This window comes from Dromiciops gliroides, chromosome 4, assembly GCF_019393635.1.
Source record: "Dromiciops gliroides isolate mDroGli1 chromosome 4, mDroGli1.pri, whole genome shotgun sequence".
NCBI lineage: Eukaryota > Metazoa > Chordata > Mammalia > Microbiotheria > Microbiotheriidae > Dromiciops > Dromiciops gliroides.
This window is the reverse complement of record NC_057864.1, coordinates 400,933,842-400,956,089: the sequence shown is the minus strand read 5'-3', so window position 1 is coordinate 400,956,089 and position 22,248 is coordinate 400,933,842. Positions and strand designations below refer to the sequence as shown.

General features: G+C 39.7%; 1 protein-coding gene across 1 annotated transcript in view; it reads left to right on the top strand.

Moving 5' to 3' along the window:
* The first annotated feature begins 1,765 nt into the window (after positions 1-1,765).
* Positions 1,766-22,248, top strand: part of LOC122755464 (T cell activation RhoGTPase activating protein) — a 59,035-nt gene continuing 38,552 nt past the window's right edge. The window contains exon 1 of the mRNA XM_044003950.1: positions 1,766-1,875. The gene's annotated coding sequence lies outside the window, so the exon portion shown is untranslated. The remainder of the gene's footprint in view (positions 1,876-22,248) is intronic.

Sequence of the window (22,248 nt, the reverse complement as noted above, 5' to 3'; positions counted from 1 at the left end):
GAATTACAGCAGCTCGTTGGCACAATGGATGAAGCCCTGGTCCTGGGTTTAGGAAGACGTGAGTTCAAATCCAGCCTCAGATACTTACTAGCTGTGTGACCCTGGTCTTATAACCTCTGTCTGTCTCAATTTCCTCAACTGTAAAATGGAGATGACAATAGCACCTACCTCCCCAGGTTGTTGTAAAGCCCAAATGAGATAATATTTGAAATATATGTAAATATTGCACATAATAGACTCTTTTTTTTTTTTTAGTGAGGCAATTGGGGTTACGTGACTTGCCACAGGGTCACACAGCTAGTAAGTGTTAGTATCTGAGGCCGAATTTGAACTCAGGTTACTCCTGACTCCAGGCCAGTGCTACTATACACTGCACCCACCTAGCTGCCCCCACATAATAGACTCTTTTTTTTTTTTTTTTTTTTTGCGGGGCAGTGGGGGTTAAGTGACCTTGCCCAGGGGTCACACAAGCAAGTAAGTGTCCAGTGTCTGAGGCTGGATTTGAACTCAGGTACTCCTGAATCCAAGGCTGGTTCTTTATCCACTGCGCCACCTAGCTGCCCCCACATAATAGACTCTTAATCAAGACTTGTTTCCTTCCCTTCTATCTTCCTCCCTATTGGAACTTTGGGAAAGACATTTCTCCTCTCTGTACCCTTAGTTCCCTAATCGTCAAAAGGATGGTCGTTGGACTAGATGATCTCGAAGGTTCTTCCCAGCTCTAACTCCTAGGAGTCCATGCGTGGAGAAGATCTTCCTTTTTCAGGCTGATAAATCTAATGCATGTTTTAAAGATTTTTCTCTTTACCTTGTGACTCTATGTTATTTATTGTACATGATGATGCTTTTCAAGTTAAATGAAAGTCTTTACAAGTTGTTCCCGGCCAAGATGTGTGGTGAACAGGATCTCACCTCCCTGCCACCTACTTAAATCCATTCAGGAGTCCAACTCACATCCCACCCCTTTGAATGAAATCTTTGACTCTTTCAGGCACCACAATCCCCCTCTTTTTTTTAAACAGTCTACTGCACTTAGAGTCAGCACCAGAAAGTCCAGCCCTTAAATCATTCTCTATTTGTTTCACTATGTTAGGGTTTAAAAAAAAAAATGCCTCACCTAGATTGTTAAGCCCTTGAGGGCAAGACTTCAAATATTATACTTCCTTACATCCTCAACAGCACCTAACCAATGCTAGACACAACCTAGTTTCCTCATCTGGAAAATTGGGCATGATAATAGCACCTACCTTCCAGGATTGTTGTGAGGAGCGAATGAGATAATAATTGTAAAGTGCTTAGCATAGTGTCTGGCACATAGTAAGTGCTATATAAAGTTAACTATTGTTGCTCTTATCTTCTGTCTACCTCAGCCTCAGTTTCCCTTATCTGTTAAACTGGGGCCAGGGAAACTGATAGCACCCTACCTTCCAGAGTTGTTTGTGAGGATTAAAATTAGATAATATTTGGACAATTATTTTTGAAACTTTAAAACATCCTTTAATATTCATGTCATCACCCTCTGTTTTTCAGTGCCATGAAAAACCCAAAGAGATAGCAAATTGAATGGCTCAAAAAGGAAAAAAGATTGGGAGGTGCCAAATTTGGGAGATTTGGGTGTCTTGTGGTACACTGGCTGAATCTGGAGTCTTCCCATATCCTTCATGGTACAATGAAGATAACCTTTTTTTTTTCTTCCTTTCAGATCAGTGTGACCTTTACTTTGAAGCACAGGCTGCCTCTCCATGAGCTCTTAGTGAGTCCTATGAAAAAAAGGAAGAAGCAAGAAAAAAGAAGGGGATAGAGATGATCTCAGACCCAAACCAGAAAATTCTCTCATCTTTGTTTGGCCCAGTGGCAACTGGTTATTGGGTTTTGGTGAGTGGCAGAAATGTCGGTTGCATGTCTCAACACAAACTCTCAAAAAGAGCCAATTTATCCTTGTTTAGGAAACAAGATGTGAAGTCACTGGTCAGAGAATCAACAGTGGAGCCTCCTTTATTGTCATCTAGCTATCTAGCAACTCACTAACCACTCAGGCTGCCTGTTTATCCACCTAGGTTAATAATTAGGATTTCAGAGAAACAGTCTGTTACCATGATAAGAGGTAGAAACAAGATTCTTACTTTAATAACTACAGGAGGCCCAAAACCATGAAAAGCTTATATTTTTAAACTGTCAGGTTTTAACTCTCTTAAAGCACCTAGTGGGATTCCTAAAGCTACCGGCTTGATCCATCAGTTCCACGGCTTGGGATGAAGGAAGAGAGTGTGAGGAGTTACATTACACACTATTTTTTTTTTCTTTACAAAAAAAAAAAAATCCAGGCTTAGTGACTAGGCTAATCCCTAGAGAAAGAGGCACGGGATTCAAACAGTCAGTGAACAAGTATCAGTTAGGTGCCTACTATGTGCCAGGCACTATGCTAAGACTAAATTGTACAAAGAAAGGCAAAAACTAGTCCCTGTTCTCAAAGAACTTTCATTCTAATAGGAGAGACAGCATAAAACCAATTGTGGATAAAATGGAGAAAACCAACAGAGGAATGCCATAGAATTAAGGGCAATTGGAAAAGCTTCTTGTAGAACCTAGTTTCCTTAAACTGTGGGTGGTGACCCAACGTGACATAAGGGGGGGTCACAAAAAAATTTGGCAACAAGTAAAAGGTATATGTATACCTATTTTATCTACCTATATACCTGGGGCCGAGTAAAACATTTCTTGGGCAAAAGGGATCAAGAGTGGAAAAAGATTTAAGAAGCCCCCTGTTGTAGATGGTAAGATTTTAGCTGAAGATTTGGAGCTGAGATTGGGATGCTGCTTTGCATCATAAATTCAGATCATATTTAGTCTAGAAACCAGAACATTAGAGCTGTAAGGGGTAGAATGTTCCTCTAGTCCATCTAGTCTTCTCTCTTAACGGATAATGAAAGTGAGGCCTAAAGAGGCTGTGATTTGGCCAAGTCACATGCTAATATTAGGGCTAGGACTGGTACCTAGGTCTCTGGGGTTCAGTAAAGGTTCAGCACCTGTACCCTAAATGTGTGATAACATTGGCAAAAGTTTGTTCTTAGCAACCCTTTCTCTTAAGGGCGCCTCTCTTTGCTTCTTCTCCCAGGACACAAAGCATATCTAGGATATCAATACTCTCTGCCTTCTGACTACTCATAGCTGTCATCACAGCACCTCAGTTGGGCCTTCTCACCCAAACACCAGCCACAGTCGACTTTTTCTGTTTCCTCTCTCCATACCTTAGTCTCTTAAACCCTAATCTCCAGTATCTGAAGGGAGACAATCAGATAAAACCAATATTAATATGTACAACTCCCAGGCAATATTTTTTTCTACTAAACTGTTTCTTTTAGGTAAATATATTATCAACCTGAAAATTATTTAAACAATAAATATGACAAAATTAAGGCTTTTTATTGGGGCAGAGGAGTTATAAATCATGATACCACCATAGCAAGCTAGGAGAAGCCAAAGGGTGGGGTGAAAAACAGAGTTTATATAAGTTACAACCAACAACCACCAAACCAGAGCTGAGTGAAAAAGGCTGCCTTTTGGGTTGATTATGTATTGTTTCCCATTAAATTTTTTAAATAATAAGCTGAGAGTAATGAGATTTTTTTGGGGACATCTACAGAGTAATCAGAGGCTGGAATCTGACATAGTATGGTCAGCCCCAAGAGTGGCTCAAAGAGTAGGAATTAATTTCAGACTCTGTTGGAGGATGGGTGCAGGAGAAGAGGTAATTTATTTATTTTTTTAGTGTATGAGTTTTTGTCACAATTTGAAAGTATCTACACACTCTACCCAGGCACACTAACAATCCTATATATTTGGCGGGAGATGGAGTGCATTCTTCCTGCTAGATTCAATGGGTGGCACTGTAGAAAGGGGAAGGAGAGCCCATGAATGGGGAAGAGAAAGAATGAGGAAGATCAGGCTAGAAGGGTGCTCTGTTTGTTAGAAGTGTCATTATATACTACAATAAATCAGAACTATACAGCACCCTCAGCATGTGAGTCATTCTGGATAACCAAGTGTCCTAGATATATATAGCTCACTTGCTCTCCCTTTGTCTCTCTTCATCTATCTATAGTTCTCCATAGATCTATGATTTACATATCTTTTTCTCTCTATAGATTATCTATCTATCTATTTAGTTTAAACCATTTTCAGTGATAATCTAAAATGTATTACACACATTCCTAGCTAATCTTAAACTGAACAATTTTCACGGTTTCTTGTTAACTTGGGGTCATTATTATAAGCATAAAATTATTATACGGTGCTGCAAACATAGTAATATATGACATTTATGTAGCACTTGAAGGTTTGCAAGAGCTTCACATACATGATCTGGTTAACTGTTCATAATTGTACTAGAAGATACTATTATCCCCTTTTATAGATGTGGAAACTAAGACTCAGAGAGGCTCAAGTGGTTTTGTTATGTGGTCAAACAACTGGTGTTAGAGCATTGCAATTAGATCCCAAACCAGAGCAAGACTGTAAATGTGTATGAGCCTCTGATACCTTGAAAGAATGGGCCAAATTGGACTGGATCAAGATCCTGTCATTTTAAAATTTTTAACGAATGAATATAAGCTAAAGACTGAAGCATTGTATGAAGCAATTCTCTGAGGAAATTAGGCCCAGGGAGGGTAGATGTGACCACAGGCTGATTTAGGTTATGTGCAGGAAATGGTTGGCATTGTGTCACTTCCTTTCCCTGCTGTAACAGTCAAGAAAAACAACATGGGTTTTATCCTCTTAAAATAGATAAATATGCTCCTCTATACTTCATAGGATCAGCCTAGTATTTAAAAGCCAGGATTCATCTTCACTTTCATGTCATCTCATTGTAGGAAAGGAATATTTTTCATCTTGCTTTCTCTTAGAGGCCAATTTCCAACAATTGGTCTAATTGACATTCTGATTGCTGGTAATGCCATGGGTCCTTCAACCTGGTGATCAAAACCTGAATTTCCAGGAAAGGGATAGCTCCTACTTGTATATAGATTTTTCTTACTGAAAGTAGGAAATCCCACTCTCGAGGATAAATCGTGTGACCCAGCTCTCCTCCACTGACACTCAGTTCTCATGAGTCATAGACCTAGAGTTATGTCCTTTTGACCAGTTCTTCTTCTTCTTCAAGCCATTAAGACATCAGATTCTTATCTTCACATAATGGCTTTTTTCTATCTACTCTAATGCAACCAGCACAGAGCCTTAAAGAAGAGCTTATCAATTGTTAGTATAGAGAAGTATGGCACATTCTTTTCCAGCCATTTCCAGGGAAAGAACGAAAAGAATGTTAAGATAGATTAGATAGCTAGACAAACCAGTAGATGGATGGATGGATGGATGGATGGATGGATGGATGGATGGATGGATGGATGGATGGATGGATAGGTAGATAGATGAATGGATAGATAAATGGATGGATGGATAGATTGATAAATGGGTGGATGGATGGATAGATAAATAAATGGATTGATGGATGGATGGATGGATAGGTAGATAGATAGATGGATGGATAGATAAATGGATGGATGGATGGATAGATAGATAAATGGGTAGATGGATGGATAGATAGATAAATGGATCAATGGATGGATGGATGGATAGATAGATGATAGATAGATAGATAGATAAATGGATGGATGGATGGATGGATGGGCAGATGAACAGACATGGATGTACTTATTAAGGGTTCACTATGGGCCAGGCACTGTGTTTAGTTCTGGGGATAAAAAAAACAAGATACTGATGTTTCTTATTTTTCAAGAAGCTTTATTATAATACAGGAAGACAAAACATAAAAGGGGCATTAGAAAAGGGGGTAGTAGTGGTAGAGTAGCTAAAGTAGATGGAGAGTGAGTCACATGTGTGGGTCTTCTCATGATATGGAGGTTCCAGGCAGGTACTCACCAATGATTGAGTGGACATCAAGGTAAAGGGAAGCTTTAGACTGCGAAACTGAAAAACAAATGAAAACACCATGATATTTCTCTGTCCTTTGCAAGATCAGATTCAGTAACCTGGATATTGATGCCATTCACAAAAAGGCATAGACAAGGTCAGCTAGTTGGCACAGTGGATAAAGCACTGGCCCTGGATTCAGGAAGACCCGAGTTCAAATTCAGCCTCAGACACTTGACACTTACTAGCTGTGTGACCTTGGCAAGTCACTTAACCCCAATTGTCTCACACACACACACAACACACACACAAGCATAGATAAGACTGAGGGTGTGGACCTTTACAAATTTACAAATGTCCAACATAGAGAAATCCTGGTCTGCAGAAGGCAGTAGTGCAGGGGTAGCTCTTCCCTCAAATTCTTCACAGAATCACAGAATTTGAAGAGATCTCATAGCACACATCCAGTCCAACCCATCCATGAAAAAGAATCCCCATTACAAAATAAATAGACAAGTGGGTATTGAGTTTCTGCCTGAATATCTCTAATGACGGGAAAACCAAAATCTCCCAAAGCAATCCCTTCCACTTGTAGAAAGTAGCATTAATCATTTGGAAGTTTTTCCTGAAATCAAGCCTAATTCACCTCTTTGCAACTTCTGCCTACTTCTCTTGGTTCTACTCTCTGGAGCTGAACAGCCTTTCAAATGCTTGAAGATGGCCATCGTGTCCCTCTGAGTCGCCTACCCTCTGGGCTAAACATTCCCACTTCCTTCAGCAATCCTCATTTTGCATGTGGTCAAAGACCCTTCCCCCTCCTGGCTTGCTTCCTCTGGACCAGTGGTTCTCAAAATTTGGTTCAAAGACCCCTAGTAGGGGCAGCTAGGTGTGCAGTGGATAAAGCACCGGCCCTGGATCCAGGGCCACTGCACCACCTAGCTGCCCCTAATATGACATTCTTAATGAAGCCCTTACTTTTTATTTTTTTTGGCAGTACAATGAGGGTTAAGTGACTTGCCCAGGGTCACACAGCTACTAAGTGTCACGTATCTGATGCCACATTTGAACTCAGGTCCTCCTGAATCCAGGGCCAGTGCTTATCCACTGTGCACCTAGCTGCCCCCCCCCATGCCTTACTTTTTTATTTGTTTACTAACCATCTCTTTGGAATAGGAGAAAAGTTTACAAATGTAGAGTTTGTAGACTCTAGTCTCTTCCCTTTCTTTTTTCACTCTTTTCTTCCCTTTTTTTGAAAATAGAAATTGATCCTCTTCTTTTTCTCAATCTAGTGTTAACACACACACACACAAACACACACATATGCTCACACACCTTTTTATTATCAGCTTTCAATACCAGCCTCAGTTTATTTTGAGCTATAGAACTTCTTAGCAAGGTTTCCATCATTTCTACCCCAGCAACTAGTAGTTACTCTTTTCTAGTGAAAATCACATGGAGAATGGAAAAGATCATTAAGTTAAGAAGTTATTCAAATAATGGCAAAACATATGGTACCTACTTTGCTGGGCTAATATGAAGAAAATTTTTTGTCAAGTTTAAGGTACTTTATTTAGGTTATGATGAACAGGATACTATCAGAAAAACATGGAAAGACCTACATGAACTGAAGCAGAGAGAAATGTACTGTATACAAAATAACAGCAATAGTGGGAGGAGATGATCTGCTGGGAAGCATGTGGTCATTTTCAGCAAGGCAATGGTCCAATATAACCCTGAAGGACTTATGAAAATGGCAACCCATCTACAGAGAAAGAAGTGATAGTATCTAAAAATAGATGGAAATATTTTTTTTCTTTTCTTTTCTTTTTTTTTTTTTTGGTGAGGCAATTGGGGTTGGGTGGCTTGCCCGGGGTTGGGCGGCTGGTGGGTGTTGGATGTCTGAGGCCGGATTTGGGCTCGGGTGTTCCAGGGCCGGTAATCTGTCCGCTAAATCACCTAGATGCCCCTGGACATTTAAAAAAATTTTTTTTTCTCTTTGAAAATTCCTCAGTCTGAAGTTTTGGGAGTTTTTTAGACTGTTTTCTGTCACAACCTAGCTAATGTGGGAATGTTTTCCATGACTACTCATGTATAACTTATTTTGAAATGCTTGAGTTCTAGTGGGTGGGGAGTGGGAATAGAGGAGGAAGAGAAGTTGGGACACAATTTTTTTTTAATTGATGTTAAAATTTGTTTTTACATATATTTTGGAAAATAACATTCTATTCAATTAAAAAAAAAAGAAGTTATTCAATCTCCTGCTTTTGACAGTAAGAGAGAATTCAAAACAGCATCCTTGCAACTAAGTTACCCATATTACTATAATATCTTGCCTGGGTGCTAGGATTGTGGTATTTTTCCTGAAGTCATCCTCCACTTCCTTTCTTTCTGGGTATTCTCTGATAACAAAAAATCACTTCTATTTTTCCCTCTACTGATCTTCATCCGAATGCTTTACACCATGTTTTTCCCCTCTCCCCTCTGACTTCTCAATTTCCTCACATATGTAATGATATACCACCATTGCTGCCACCACCCCTTTATCCATCTGTTTATTTTTAATTTAATTTAATTTAATTTTTAAAATTTGTTTCCAATTAAATGTAAAGTTATTTCTTGAGTTCCAAATTTTTCTCCACCCCTCCCCTCCCTCCCCTTTCCTGAAGGTCAGCAAGCAATCTGATATAGGTTATACATTACAATCATGTTAAACATATTTCCACATAGTCATGTTGTAAAAGAAGAATAAGAAAAAAAAAGGGGGAAAAAACACAAGAAAAGAATAAACAACAACAACAAGCAACAACAAAAAGTAGAAATAATTTGCTTCAATCTGCATTCAGACTCCATAATTCTTTTTCTGAACAATCCTACTTCTTTTGAACAACATACACATACTTAGGGAGGGCAGCCTGGTGGCTCAGCCTGGCCTGGAGTCAGAAAGACTTGAATTCAAATCAGCCTTAGATACTTCCTAGCTGAGTGACTCTGGGGCAGGTCACTCAACCTCTGATTGCCTGATAAAATGAACTCACTGGATCCACTGCCAAAAGGAAATGGCAACCACTCTAGGATCTTTGCCAAGAAAACCCCACAAATGCGGTCACAAATAGTTGGACACAACTGGAAAGACCAAATAACACAAATTTTGAGTGGCATATTAATCATGGGTTCTGACCTGCTAGTCTTAATGATGACTATGAGGTTAAATTTGTCTCTTGGCACTACGACTTCTAGTTCATCTTGCTTGTTGCTTAATTTCTGAGCATTTTGTATATAGACATTTGAGGTCATGTCATTTTTACTACTGGCTCCTTTCTTGGATTTTTGTCTCCTCTGAACTTTGGTGATTCTACTGCCCATCCTTCGGGCCTTTATTGTAGGTACCCTCATTGGCAGTGGTTCTCAAGCAGTGTGCTGCAAGTTTCATTTTAGTATAAAATTTGTCTTTTGTTTCTTGCCCAAGCCTTCATCATCTTTGGCAATATTTTCTAGGTTCCTTTCAGCAGCATCATACGCGAACAAATGAATCACCAGAAGTGGGTAGTAGTCATTCACATAACAAATTTTCCTTAAATAATCATCTCCCTTGGTTTTCATTTAGAATATGACTCAATTTTGAATGTTATTTAGACAAACATACAATCGCATAAAGTCAAGATACAAACTTGAACATAAAAGATCTTGTAACTATTTGTCAGTGTAAGGAACTTGCCCTACAATATAGGCTCCATCTATGTCTTGGTTGTTAATCTTAGGGACCCACCTGAAGTAGAAGGCATATAAAAATTAAGGTGACTTGTCTGGGGTCCACAGCTAATAAAGGTACCTGAGGCACAATTTGAACCCAGGTCTTCCTGGATCTGAGCCCCACTCACTATTCTCCATACCCACACTACCTTAGGCTCAATCATACTAGTTCTCAAATAACATACTGGTATTAAACTTGATAAATGGGCACACAGCTAGAGAGAGAGAAAATTTGAAGGCAATAACTAAAAACTAAAACACAAATTGGGCTAAAAGCCCAATTCAAGAATACAGCCAAGGTCAAAACCAGAAGATCAACCAGAAATAATAAAGCAAGACTTTGAATCTTTTCAAGCATCTGCTTCAAAAACAGAGACACGCAGTTACCTACATTAACATCAAAGTCAAGGTCAGTGAGATCAATCCGGGCAAATAAGCAAGGAAAATTGAACATGGATGGGCTAATGTTGAAACAACTTTTCGCCTTCTCTTTTCAAATGTAGTGCCCATTACCTCCATTTAAAGTCCTCCACTATTCAGGGAGAGGGCCCAGGGCACCTGAAGGCAATGGCAGCAGAGTCTAAGCTCTAGCAAGCACCACCAAACTGGAAAGGCTTCTAATATAGGCCCAGTAACAGACTATGTCTGAGATAATAACAATAATCCCATGATTATAATAATTAACATTTATATTGTACTTTTAAGATTTAACAATGACTTATGTATATTATCTCATTTGATCTTCCAACAATCCATGTGAGGAAGGTGATATTATTATATCATTTTTACACGATGAGGAAACTGAGGTGGAGAGAAGGTTAAGTGATTTACCCAGAATCACACAGCTAGAAAAGTAACTGGGGATAGGATTCAAACTCAGGTCTTCCTGCCTGCAAGTTCAACATTTTATCCATGACACCACCCCTATCTATTATCCAAGGACCAGCCTAACTAAGTTTGGAGTTCATTATCATAAGATTGAACAAGGAGTAGTGAATTTCTGGCCACAGAAATTCATTAAGGTGTGTAGGGGTTTATAATCTAAGTGCATGCAAGGATATGCCAAGACCCCCGGATTAGTGTGTGGTTACTAGAAATCAAAGAAAGGCACAATTAACAAATACCCAGTGAATTTAGGTTAGGTAATGTTAGTAGCTAATTCTTTGAGGCCTATTTTCTTTTCCTTTGTGTTGGTAATCCAATCCTGAAGTGTTTTGTTTTGATTTGGGTTTTGCCTCAATTTTTCTGCTAATTGTGTTTGTAAAGACCAGCACTGTTCCAAAATGCTTTGCAAACATTCAAGCATCAGACACCTTTGGCTGATCATATCAGCATTATTATTAATGTCTGAGAGAGGGGGCAAGCTAGTTGGCGCAGTGGATAAAGCACCCGGCCCTGGCTTCGGGAGGACCTGAGATCAAATCCAGCCTCAGACACTTGACACTTACTAGCCTGCGTGGACCCTAGGCAAGTCACCTTAACCCTCATTGCCCTGCAAAAAAATAAAAATAAAATAAAAAAATAATCTGAGAGAGAGTGTGCATGGCATAGCATGCAGTAGAGTCCAGCCTTGGAGTCAGAAAGATTTGGGCCTCTGACATGATTGGCATTATGACACTGAGCAGATCACAATCTGGTCAGGGTCCAAGGCAGCACTTGAAAATTGAAGTTACAGACTTTTCTTGGTACTATGAATTTCCTCACAAGTCATGAAATCACAGGTCCAAGTTTAAAAAAAAAAGTCCTGAAGAAAAAGGTTGATAAAGTCTTTTAAAAGTTATGTTTGAATGATAGGCACACTTACCTCAGCTACAGAACAGTTCTATTTCTGTTAGTCATTTAGCTTATTTGTCAGTGCCTGCCACCCACTTGTGTTATTACTGCAGAGAAATCTTCCCATTTTTCCTTTAAAACCCATGTTTAACTGAGTCAGAATGAGCTATTCAGTCATTGTCATTTACAATTCATTTAATATCAGTTTCCTAACACAGCTGGAAGCAGGATTTTTGGGGGCAATATATTTTATCTATCTTTGAAATGAGAATTTGTGAACAAATTAAACTTTAAATTCTCATTTTTTTTAAAGGAGTGTTAAAAATATAGCAATATGAATGTTTCTAGTTGATTACTGACTTTACAGAAACTGCTTTTGTCTGACTGTGCTTATAATTATTTTCAAAGTTTCTTTGTAAATTTTTTGGTTTTGGTTGGTTTTTGGTTTTTTTGGTTTTTTGCGGGGCAAATGAGGGTTAAGTGACTTGCCCAGGGTCACACAGCTAGTATGTGTCAAGTGTTGAGGCCAGATAACTCAGGTCTTCCTGAATTCAGGGCCAGGTGCTTTAATCCACTGTACCACCTAGCTCCCCCCTATTTTGTTTCTTTAATAAAGAAATTCTGGTAAGAAGGAATCTCCTTAATAGTCTTTGATTTATTTGATTTTATTTGATTAAATACATATTCATTTCCCCATTTTAAAAGAAAATGGTGGACCTTATTTTTCACTTTGTGAATTGTGTACATGAAGACTAAAAACTGAAATTATAAAGAGACAATCAGAAAGATTTTAAACCAACAGGAGTCTCAGTTTTAGATTTCAGAAGATGGCACATACTTAGTCATTAATAAAGGATAACTTTCTGAAGTTACCAAAAATGTCTGATATATTATCATATTTTTAAAAATTGAAATATGTACTCTAGCATCTTAGACAGTGTCTGGCATGTAGTAAGTATTTAATAATCAGGAATGGGAAATTAGATAGAGAAATAAATGTCAAAATGGGCTATCTTGGGAGCAGCTAGGTAGTGCAGTGGATAGAGCACCAGCTGTGGAGTCTGGAGGACCTGAGTTCAAATTTGGCCTCAGACAACTTGACACTTACTAGCTGTGTGACTCTGGGCAAGTCACTTACCCCAATTTGCCCTCACCAAAAGAATAAAAATATTTTTTTAATGGACTATCTCCATTTGCTCCAGGAATTTTACCATAAAGCAACATATCACTATGATGAGATCAAAAAGATAAAAAAACCACCTCATACAAAAATACTTTATTTACTAGGCTCTAAATCTACGTTGCTCAGTGTCCTCAGTTGTGGACATGGGATAATAATAGCACCTACCCTCACAGGGTTGTTGAGAGAATAAATGAGATAATATTTGTAAAAAGCTTAGTGTATGTCTGGCATGATAGTAAGCACTTAATAAATGCTTGTTCCTTTCCCCTCCCATTCTCTTCCTAATGACCTTTGATGCTTGCCAAGCAGAGACATATGGGAGCAAAGACAAATTCAAGATAGAGAATGAAAAATCGTTATGGAGTCAGATGGGGAAAATTATGAGCAGTGATGTTTCATAAAGTGGAAAAAAATGAGTAAGACAAATTACAAAAAGCTTGATATAACATCAATTAATCTAAATCATCCTAAAAGCATTAAAGCTGAAAACTGTAAGACAAAAAGATAAAATCTGACTCAAACAAACTTTTCTCCATCAATGATAGAGAAGCCACACTTAAACTCTAACATTACAGCCCCAAATAGGCATGAGTAAAAATGGTCTCCTAACAAAAACAAAGATTGGCATGACCAAAAGGAAATTGACACTAGAGATAATAAATTTTTGAAGGTAAGTAAGGAATCCAGTTTCAAAATATTTGAAGGAGGGAAAAACAACAACTAATAAATTAGAAAAAAAATCACAGACATGATGACTCGTCTCCAAAAAGTAATGTGATGAGTAAATACTAAATGTGTGGTCACTTTATTCCTTTCCCAAGTTTAGGGAAAAGTAGCTAGGGTTTCTAATATAAATTAGAAGCTTTAAGCACCAGTTTGGGGCATTAAACACTTTATTAAAGCATACCAGGTATTAGTAAAAAGAGAACACCTGGGTCAGAAAGTTAAGAAAGGCCTATCTAGCCTAGAGCTCCGCCTGGACTGGCTCTCCTCAAGTCCTCCACACAAGCCTGTCTGAACAACAAACTGCATAGTAACTGTGTGTGGAAGCTATTTATGGGTCTGGAGGAGAGCTATCCTTACACCACTGCTTCAAGCTAGTTGGCTAGCATCAACCAAATCTATATGGTTCACAGGACTTGAGGGTGGTCCTGTGTTGAGGTCAGATTTCACAGCCTCTGAGAAACACTCCCTTTGAGAGTCAGGCAGGTGTGGTTTTAATCAAGTCAACTTTAAGTGAGTTAATCAGGGAAGTCAATCACTCTCAGTCATTCCAATCAGTCTAGATCAATCTGGGTCTTTGGGCTTTGGGCAAAAGCCCTTACTTTCTTACCGTAATCAAGAAGATATTAAAACTACCAACCCAACTGCCAAATATCAACCAACTGTCAACTCTTTTCTATAGATATTTCTGACAATAATTTACATGCACATTAAGGGCATACTCAATGAATATGAGAAGAAAACAAGCAGGCTTTCACAAAGGGTATTATACAGTGGACCTCATTATTTATTGTCACACAATTGACTGAAGGTACACGAGAATTATAATATCTCACTGTGTTTATTTTTTGTTGGTTATGAAAATGTATTTGAATCGAACAAGATGTAGCCTTCAAGGTCATCCCCAGTAAGGTTCATGCTGACATAAGACTATATGAATCCCTGATAGATGTAACCACGAGATAACTTTGATAATATCAAATGAGGCACAAAAAGGGAAGTATTTGATCAGCACCAGTGTTTATCATTGTCATGGAGGATGTCCAATGCAACATACAAATCAAAGAAATATTCCCTAGGAATGAGGAATTCCTCAGGACGTTCCTTTTCCGATGATGTTGTGTTGACTGCATTAAGTCTGTCTTCTGTCATCCCCCAGCAGCAGGAGAGCAGCAACCTCTCCTGTTTGTAATGGCTCTAGGCCTGCCTAGGGAAGGAGACCTATTCATGTGCCACCCATTGCCTGACTTCAAGAGAGGGATGTTGGCTGGGTATTTTTGCATCATTTAGACTGATTTACAAAAAAGAACATATCAGGGTGCATAGGTACACTCTCCATAACAGAGTCTGCGGAGTTTGTAGGTTTCCACATGGAAGGACACATATACTCTCACGAGAATTATTTGAGCATTTAATATCCTTCAATCAATCTTCTCAGGAATCCCTCCTTCACACGAGATGGGAGGGGGGAAGGGCAGGAATTAAACATGAATATCTGCAAATCTTTTTACCTTGGATTTTTTTTTTTTGCTCTAAATGCCCCTGATTCAAGAAAATAGGAACTAGGAGGTTTTGCTTTTAAGGAAGCAAACTCAGGTCTGCCTATCAACATTAAGAAAAATTATAAAATGAGAAGGAAGAAGAGAAAGCCACCAAAAATGTAATTTCCTCACAGACAATTATTTCTGAATAGGAACTTGAGCAATCTTTTAAAATAGCCAGGGGGGTTTGCTTCAAGTACCCTTGCAAAATGGAGGGAAAATTAATATATCTTCAAGTGCATTTTCAGTCATTTTAATTGTCAGAAGATATTGGGGGTATTGGGGAAAGTGGGGCTATTCTCTGTCCTAAAGGAGTCTATCAGGAAAAAAAAGTGTGTGTGTGTATACATATATGTACACATATATGTGGTACATATATGTGTGTAATATGTGTATTGTGTGTGCGCACACACGTGTCACAGGAGAAATAGGTGGTGGGAGTCCTTAGGTGTTCCTCTGTAAAGAATTATAACTCAAGGGGACAGCTAGGTGGCGCAGTGGATAAAGCACTGGCCCTGGATTCAGGAGGGACCTGAGTTCAAATTCAGCCTCAGACACTTGACACTTACTAGCTGTGGGACCCTGGGCAAGTCACTTAACCCTCATTGCCCCACAAAAAAAAAAAAAAGAATTATAACTCTTTTACAAAGTCCCAATTGGAATCAATGGGTCTTTAGTTTGGGCTCTGGAGAAAGTGACCAAGAGTGAAGATTTCCCTCTTGGGGAGGAGATGGCTTAGAGACATCTTTCTCCTTGAATGGAAGAAAGACCAAAGCTTTTATAGAGGATAGATAGGGTGACCACCTGACTTTAGAAAGTTCTCTTTGAGAGGTAGGGAAAGATTGAATGAGGGGTGGGATGGGAAAGAATTGAATGAAGGGTGGTGATATCTCTGTCCCCTGGTCCAGCTCAGGTAGCAGCCATTCCCAGAGCTTATCTCCTGGAGGGGAGAGGCTTGAAATTGAGAGATGGTGGTCCTGAATTCTGGAGCTATCTTTGTCCCTGGAGCTGCTTATTCTCCCCTCCCACCCCCCACTTCTTAGGTGTGTCTATCCTTCAGTTTAGCTTCTCAAGAAAACCTCTGAGTTAAGGACCAGACCCATATCACATGTATATACAATAAGAGTGGTGCTCCACTGATTATCTAACCCACTTAAAATGAATTACCTTTATTAGTTAAGAACACTTCTCTGACTAAATCAGTAAACCAAAGAGCCTATACACCCCTTTGAATTAATCCAAGCCATTGTGTAGAGACTTGGAATCACAGACTGTATGCAGATCGTGAAGAATTTGAAAAGCCAAACAGGAGTTGGTACTTGATCCCGAGGCCACAGAATCCACCAGAATGTTCCAAGCAGTGGAGCCACATGGTCCAATCTGTGCTCTAGAAGTAACAAACAGTTTGACCCCTAGGTAGAGGATGTATTGAAAGATGGGGAACCCCAAGGAGGAATCTATTGCAAGAGTCCAGGTGAGAGGTGAAGAAAAGCAGAATGAGAGTATGGCCACATGAGTGGAGAGAAGGGGAGCAATGTGAGGAATAATACAGAAGCAGAGTCAACAAGAATTGGCAACTGATTGGATGTGGGCAGCGAGGGCAGAGTGAGAGAACTGAGAATCACTCTGAGGTTTGAGCCTGAGTGATCGGGAGAATGACAATGCCCTCAAAAGCAATAGGGAAGTTTGGTGGCACAGTGCCATAGAGTGCTAGGCTTGGAATATGAAAGGCCTGAATTCAAATTCTACCTTATATACTTACTTACAAGCTATGTGACCCTGGGCACATTGCCTAACCTCTGTCTGCCTCAGTTTCCTTATCAGTAAAATGTGAATATTAATAGCACCTTCTTCCTAGTGTTGTTTGAGGGTCAAATGTGATAACATATGTAAAGTTGTTTGCAAATCTGAAAACACTATAAATGCTAGTATAGCTATTATTATTAGAAGAGGAATAAGGTAGAGAGCAAAGATAGTGAGCTCTTTAGAGCACCCCACCCTGGAGTCAGGAGGACCCGAATTCAAATGTGACCTTAGATACTTACTAGCTGTGTGACCCTGGGCAAGTCACTGAACCCCAATTGCCTCAAAAAAAAAAAAGAACATGTTGAATTTGAGATGAGAAAACATAACAGTAGAAAATGTCTAATAGAAAGTTGGTGATATAGGACAAAGCTCAGGAGAAAGATTAGAGCTGAATATATGGATCTATTAATCATCACATAAAATAACACCCATGGGAGCTCATGAGATCACCAAGATGAAATTAAGGAAGGGAGGGAGGGAAGAAGGAGAGAAGAAGAAGTTGTTGTCATCCCAGGAGAGAGCAAAGGTACACCTGCATTAAAGGTCAGACTTGAATAATGTTCAAACAAAGAAAACTGAGAAATAAGGAATCAATATTAATAATTGCTCATGCAAAGCACCTTTATATAAGTTAATTCATTTGATCCTCAACAATAACTCTGGGAGGTAGGTGCTATTATCTCCATTTTTATAGATGGGAAAACAAGCCCAGAGAGCCTAAGTGACTTGTTCAAGGTCACTCAGCTAATAAGTGAATTAAGGTCTTCCAAACTTTAATACCTGCACTCTATATACACTATACCACTTAACACCTAATCACGTATTATTTACTTTGTCTAATCTCTCTGGTACTCAGTTTATTAATCTACAAAATGGGACTAAATAACCTAACTCCAATTTATCATCTCATGATGACCAACACAGTACTTTTTTAAAACTGTTTTTTTGCTATTTTTATCCATATTTAATGGCTAGAGCTTGTGTAATAAATGTCAGGTGGCTATTAGGAATGTTACTTCGTCTCACTGAAATACCATACTTTAAAATAGCCTCAATAGGGCTTTCACTGAGCAAGAGATTAAGTCAGAGCTTCCATTGGCAACCAGTGATGTACATGTCACAGCCTACACACAGTATCCTTGGAATGGTCAGGACGGTGGGTGGTAGTTATTCTTATGACAGATACAGAAACTCCCCGCAGAGAGCTCAATTTATCAACTGCCACAGGTGTGTGGGGGAGGCATACCTGAGGATGTTCAGGGGATAGAGAGCTGTTAATTCACACTGCCACATCCCATGTTCAAGGTTATGAGAGCTTAGTTAATGAGCTAAGTGCCAGAATTGAAGAAACTAAGAGGAAAACCCCATGCATTCTATTGATTCTACTGGCAGGTCACTTTGGCCAGAAAGTAGTTGTTTTCCTACCCAAAGTTTGCCTGTTTGGGGCGGCTAGGTGGCACAGTGGATAAAGCACCGGCCCTGGATTCAGTAGTACCTGAGTTCTAATCCGGCCTCAGACACTTGACACTTGCTAGCTGTGTGACCCTGGTTAAGTCACTTAACCCCCATTGCCCTGCAAAAAAAAAAAAAAGTTTGCCTGTTTTTGTGATAGATTCACCAAATGCCTTAAGTATCCAACCTTCTTGGGAGTTATATTGACAAAGTATAAATGTCTGGTTCAAGCCATTCCTATACCACCATATTCTGGCATGCCAGTCTCTACCTCCTACGTGACACTCAAATTCCTGCCTCCTGGGAATCTTCTGACTGGTGAGCACTCTCTATATCTTGCCCTGACCCAGACCCACAATGCTTCTGTTCCCCAGCCATCTTGATGCCATGCTGCTAAGGAGTATCCTCCCCACCCCAATCTCCTACCCTCCAACCTCCAATGCTTTCTACCTCTAGGATTCGGAGTCCCCATTTTCCCCAGGGTCCATGGACACATTTCAGGGGGGTCACGAACTTGGATAGGAACAAAAAATACATCTTTCATTTTCACTAACTTCTAACTGAAATTTAGAATTTACATCAATTATTTGAAAATATTCTTCCGGGGACAGCTAGGTGGCGCAGTGGATAGAGCACATGCCCTGGATTCAGGAGGACCTGAGTTCAAATCTGGCCTCAGACACTTAACACTTACTAGCTGTGTGACCCTGGGCAAGTCACTTAACCCCAATTGCCTCACCAAAAAAAAAAAAAAAAGAAAGAAAAAAAGAAAATATTCTTCTGAGAATGGGTCCGTAGGTTTCACCAGACTTCCAAAGGAGGTCTATTATCCAAAAATGGTTAGCCCCCAAATCAGAGCATAATACCATTCCTAGAAAGGACAGGGCAATTAGTTGCTCTGTGGATCCATTCACCATACCTATGACTTCCCAGACCAAAACAACCTTCCTTAGCCACTATTTCCCTATAAGTGTTAGCTTTCCCTGGTAGAATGTAATTTAGGGCACAATGGTCTTGTTTTTTCCAGACATAACCCCAGTCCTTGGAACAATTCTTGGCACATACTAAGCACTTACCAACTCTCTATTCACTTGGTATTGTCATGCCCTATAGATAAAAATGAGGTATTTGCCCGAGGTAACATTCAAGGATTGAGAGGAAAAAGCAGGGACAAGAGAACTGAATTCTATTAATAGGTGGGGAGTTGATAAGTTTGCAGAAGGAAAGCAGACCTTGGGACCTTGGTTACTAGTACAACTTGCGGTCCATGTGGTTTTCTTAACCTCACACCAGGGAAATGAGTCATAGATGTCAAGGGGAATACCACATCTCTTTGAAGAAAAAAGAAGAGAGACAATGTTCTGACTTAGTGTCCTGAACATCTTCTTGGGCCACTGACTAAGCTGGCCAGAGGAGATAATGCTCACCTCCATTTTGGTTGGTTGACAAAAGTGCTTGGGGCTGAATCTTTATGTCAAAAGTAATAGAACATTGGAGCGATCCCCCTAACTCTAGGGACTTTGAAAATGGAAATCACCAGCAAAGATGAGACATCTGGCAGGAATGGAAGTGAGACAAGAGAAACTATCATTCTCATGATCACCAGGGCAGAGCTCAGGGCCCTTGCCCACAACAAATACTTAGAGTCACAGATTAGATACAGAGATGAGGCCAGAGGCCAGATAGTGCAGCCCCCCTGCCTCATTTTATACTTGAGGAAATGGAAGTTCAGGGAGATTCATTGATTTGCCCAAGGTCACACAGGTAAAAAGTCCTCTGCCCAAGACTAATGCTCTTTCCACTGACCATATAACAAATCATGTTGAAGTGAATTGAAGCAATGAAACTTTTTTATGCACAGGGCACTATTCTAGGAGATTTTTGCAAAAGACCAAGTGAGAAGTGAGAAGGGCCTAAACGAGGGGGTGAATGAGTGGAGAGGACAAGCTAGATCATGATAGAGTTCTCTTCACTGTGCTGGGGTTATAGGAATACAAGGTTGAATTAGAGACTGTCCCTTTTCCCCAAGGGCTTAAAATCTAATTGGAAGAGTCGAGACCTAGGTGTAAAAGATAACACAAATTTGGAATGTCAGGGCTGAAGCTGTGATACCATGCATGCAGTTTGGGCTTGCATGCATCAAGCCTGCACCATGTTAACTTCCCTATACTTTTTTTTTTTTTTGGCAGATTTTAAACATTCCACTCAATTTAACAAAGCATGTATTGGGCACCAACTCTGGGCATTTTCTATGCCCCAGCAAGCCATTTCAATGGAAAAGAGGACAGGGAGAATGAGTAATGAGACAAACTGTAGCAGAGTCTTTGTGCTAGATTCAGAAGATGCAAAGACAAAAATGTAAAAGTCCCCGCCCTTATGGAACTGAGAGTCTATTGTGGGAGGGAGGTGGCAGAGAGGCTGTTGCTGGTCTTGGAGATTTTGTCAAGGTGGGTCACTCCCAAGGCATGGAATTCACCAATGAAGAAAGAGTGAAGAATCTACAAGAAGTCCTGTTAAGAGAGTTATAATGTTCCTTATGCCATTCTATCTCCTCTTGTCATGCCTCTGAGAAGAGGAAGGGCATCAGCTGCATGCACTGAGACGTTAGGAAAGAAGAGGAACCTCCCATTCCTCACCTCCTGAAGGCTCTCAGGACATCTCAAAGAATATGCTGGGGAAAGCTAGGTGGTGCAGTGGATAAAGCACTGGCCCTGGATTCAGGAGGACCTGAGTTCAAATCTGGCCTCAGACACTTGACACTTACTAGCTGTGTGACCCTGGGCAAGTCACTTAACCCTCATTGCCCTACCGAAAAAAAAAAAAAAGATAGGCCTATTCAAAGAATATGCTTCAAATCCTGGCTTTGTACAAGGATTTATGTGAGCTTGGGTGGTAATAATAATATAAAATAACAATACCACCAACAACAACTAATATTTACATAATGCTTACTGCATGCCAGGTACTGTGCTAAGCTCTTCACAAATATCTCATTTGATAAGCCTCACAACAAACCTTGGAGATAGGTGCTACTATTATCCCCCATTTTTACAGATGAGGAAACTGAGGCAGACAGAAGTTAAATTATTTACCCAGGACCACACAGCTAGTAAGTATCTGAAGTCAGATTTGCTGACTTCTTCCAGACTCTAGGCTCTGCACTCCATCCACTGCACCACCTAGCTGCGGTGGAAGTCATACACAGAGTCCTCTCAATGGTGGTTTCTTTCATATATCTTCCCATGTACAGTTTTCCATGTACAATGACATACTGTTCATGTGAGTAGTTATTAGTTATCCCCATTTTACATATGAAGAAACTAAGGCAGATAGAATTTAAGTGACTTGCCGAGAGTCACACAGCTAGTGAGTGCCTAAGGCTGGATTTGAACTCAGGTCTTCCTGACTCCAGACCCAGTGCTCTATACATTGGGCTACTTAGCTGCCTAGCAACCCACCTAATCTTTCTGAGATTCAGTTTCCTAACTTGTAAGATGAGAGAGGTTGGACTAGATGACCCTTCTCAGGTCCTTCTCAGTTCTAAATTATGATATGATCTAAATTATATGATTGATATATGTTATGATATATTGATATGAGATGGATAAAATGGATAAAGCATGTATTAAGCTCTTATTACATGTCAGTCGTTGTGCTAAGCACTAGAAGTACAAACATGAAAACCAGTCATTGTCCTCAAAGAGCTTACATTCTTATGGAAGGAGATAATACATAAAGGGACCTGGAAAATTGGGAAGGGAGGAGTATACAAATAAGGTACCATTGTTAAAGATGTCTGGGAAATACTGTGGAGGCCTGGATATGAGCAAAATGTGATATTGTGTGACATAATGATAACATTACAAATAAGAAAAGTTACTTGGTATATCTGATTCAGCAAGAAATAATGGCCAAATAACTGGACTTGGAGTCAGAAAGACCTAAACTGAAATCCTGCCTCCAACACTTATTAACCATGCGACTATGGGCAAGTCACTTAATCTCTCTGAGCTTCAGTTTCCTTATCTATAAAATGGGACTACAATGCTTTCAATACCCCCCCTTATAATGTTCAAATAAGATGTGGGCACA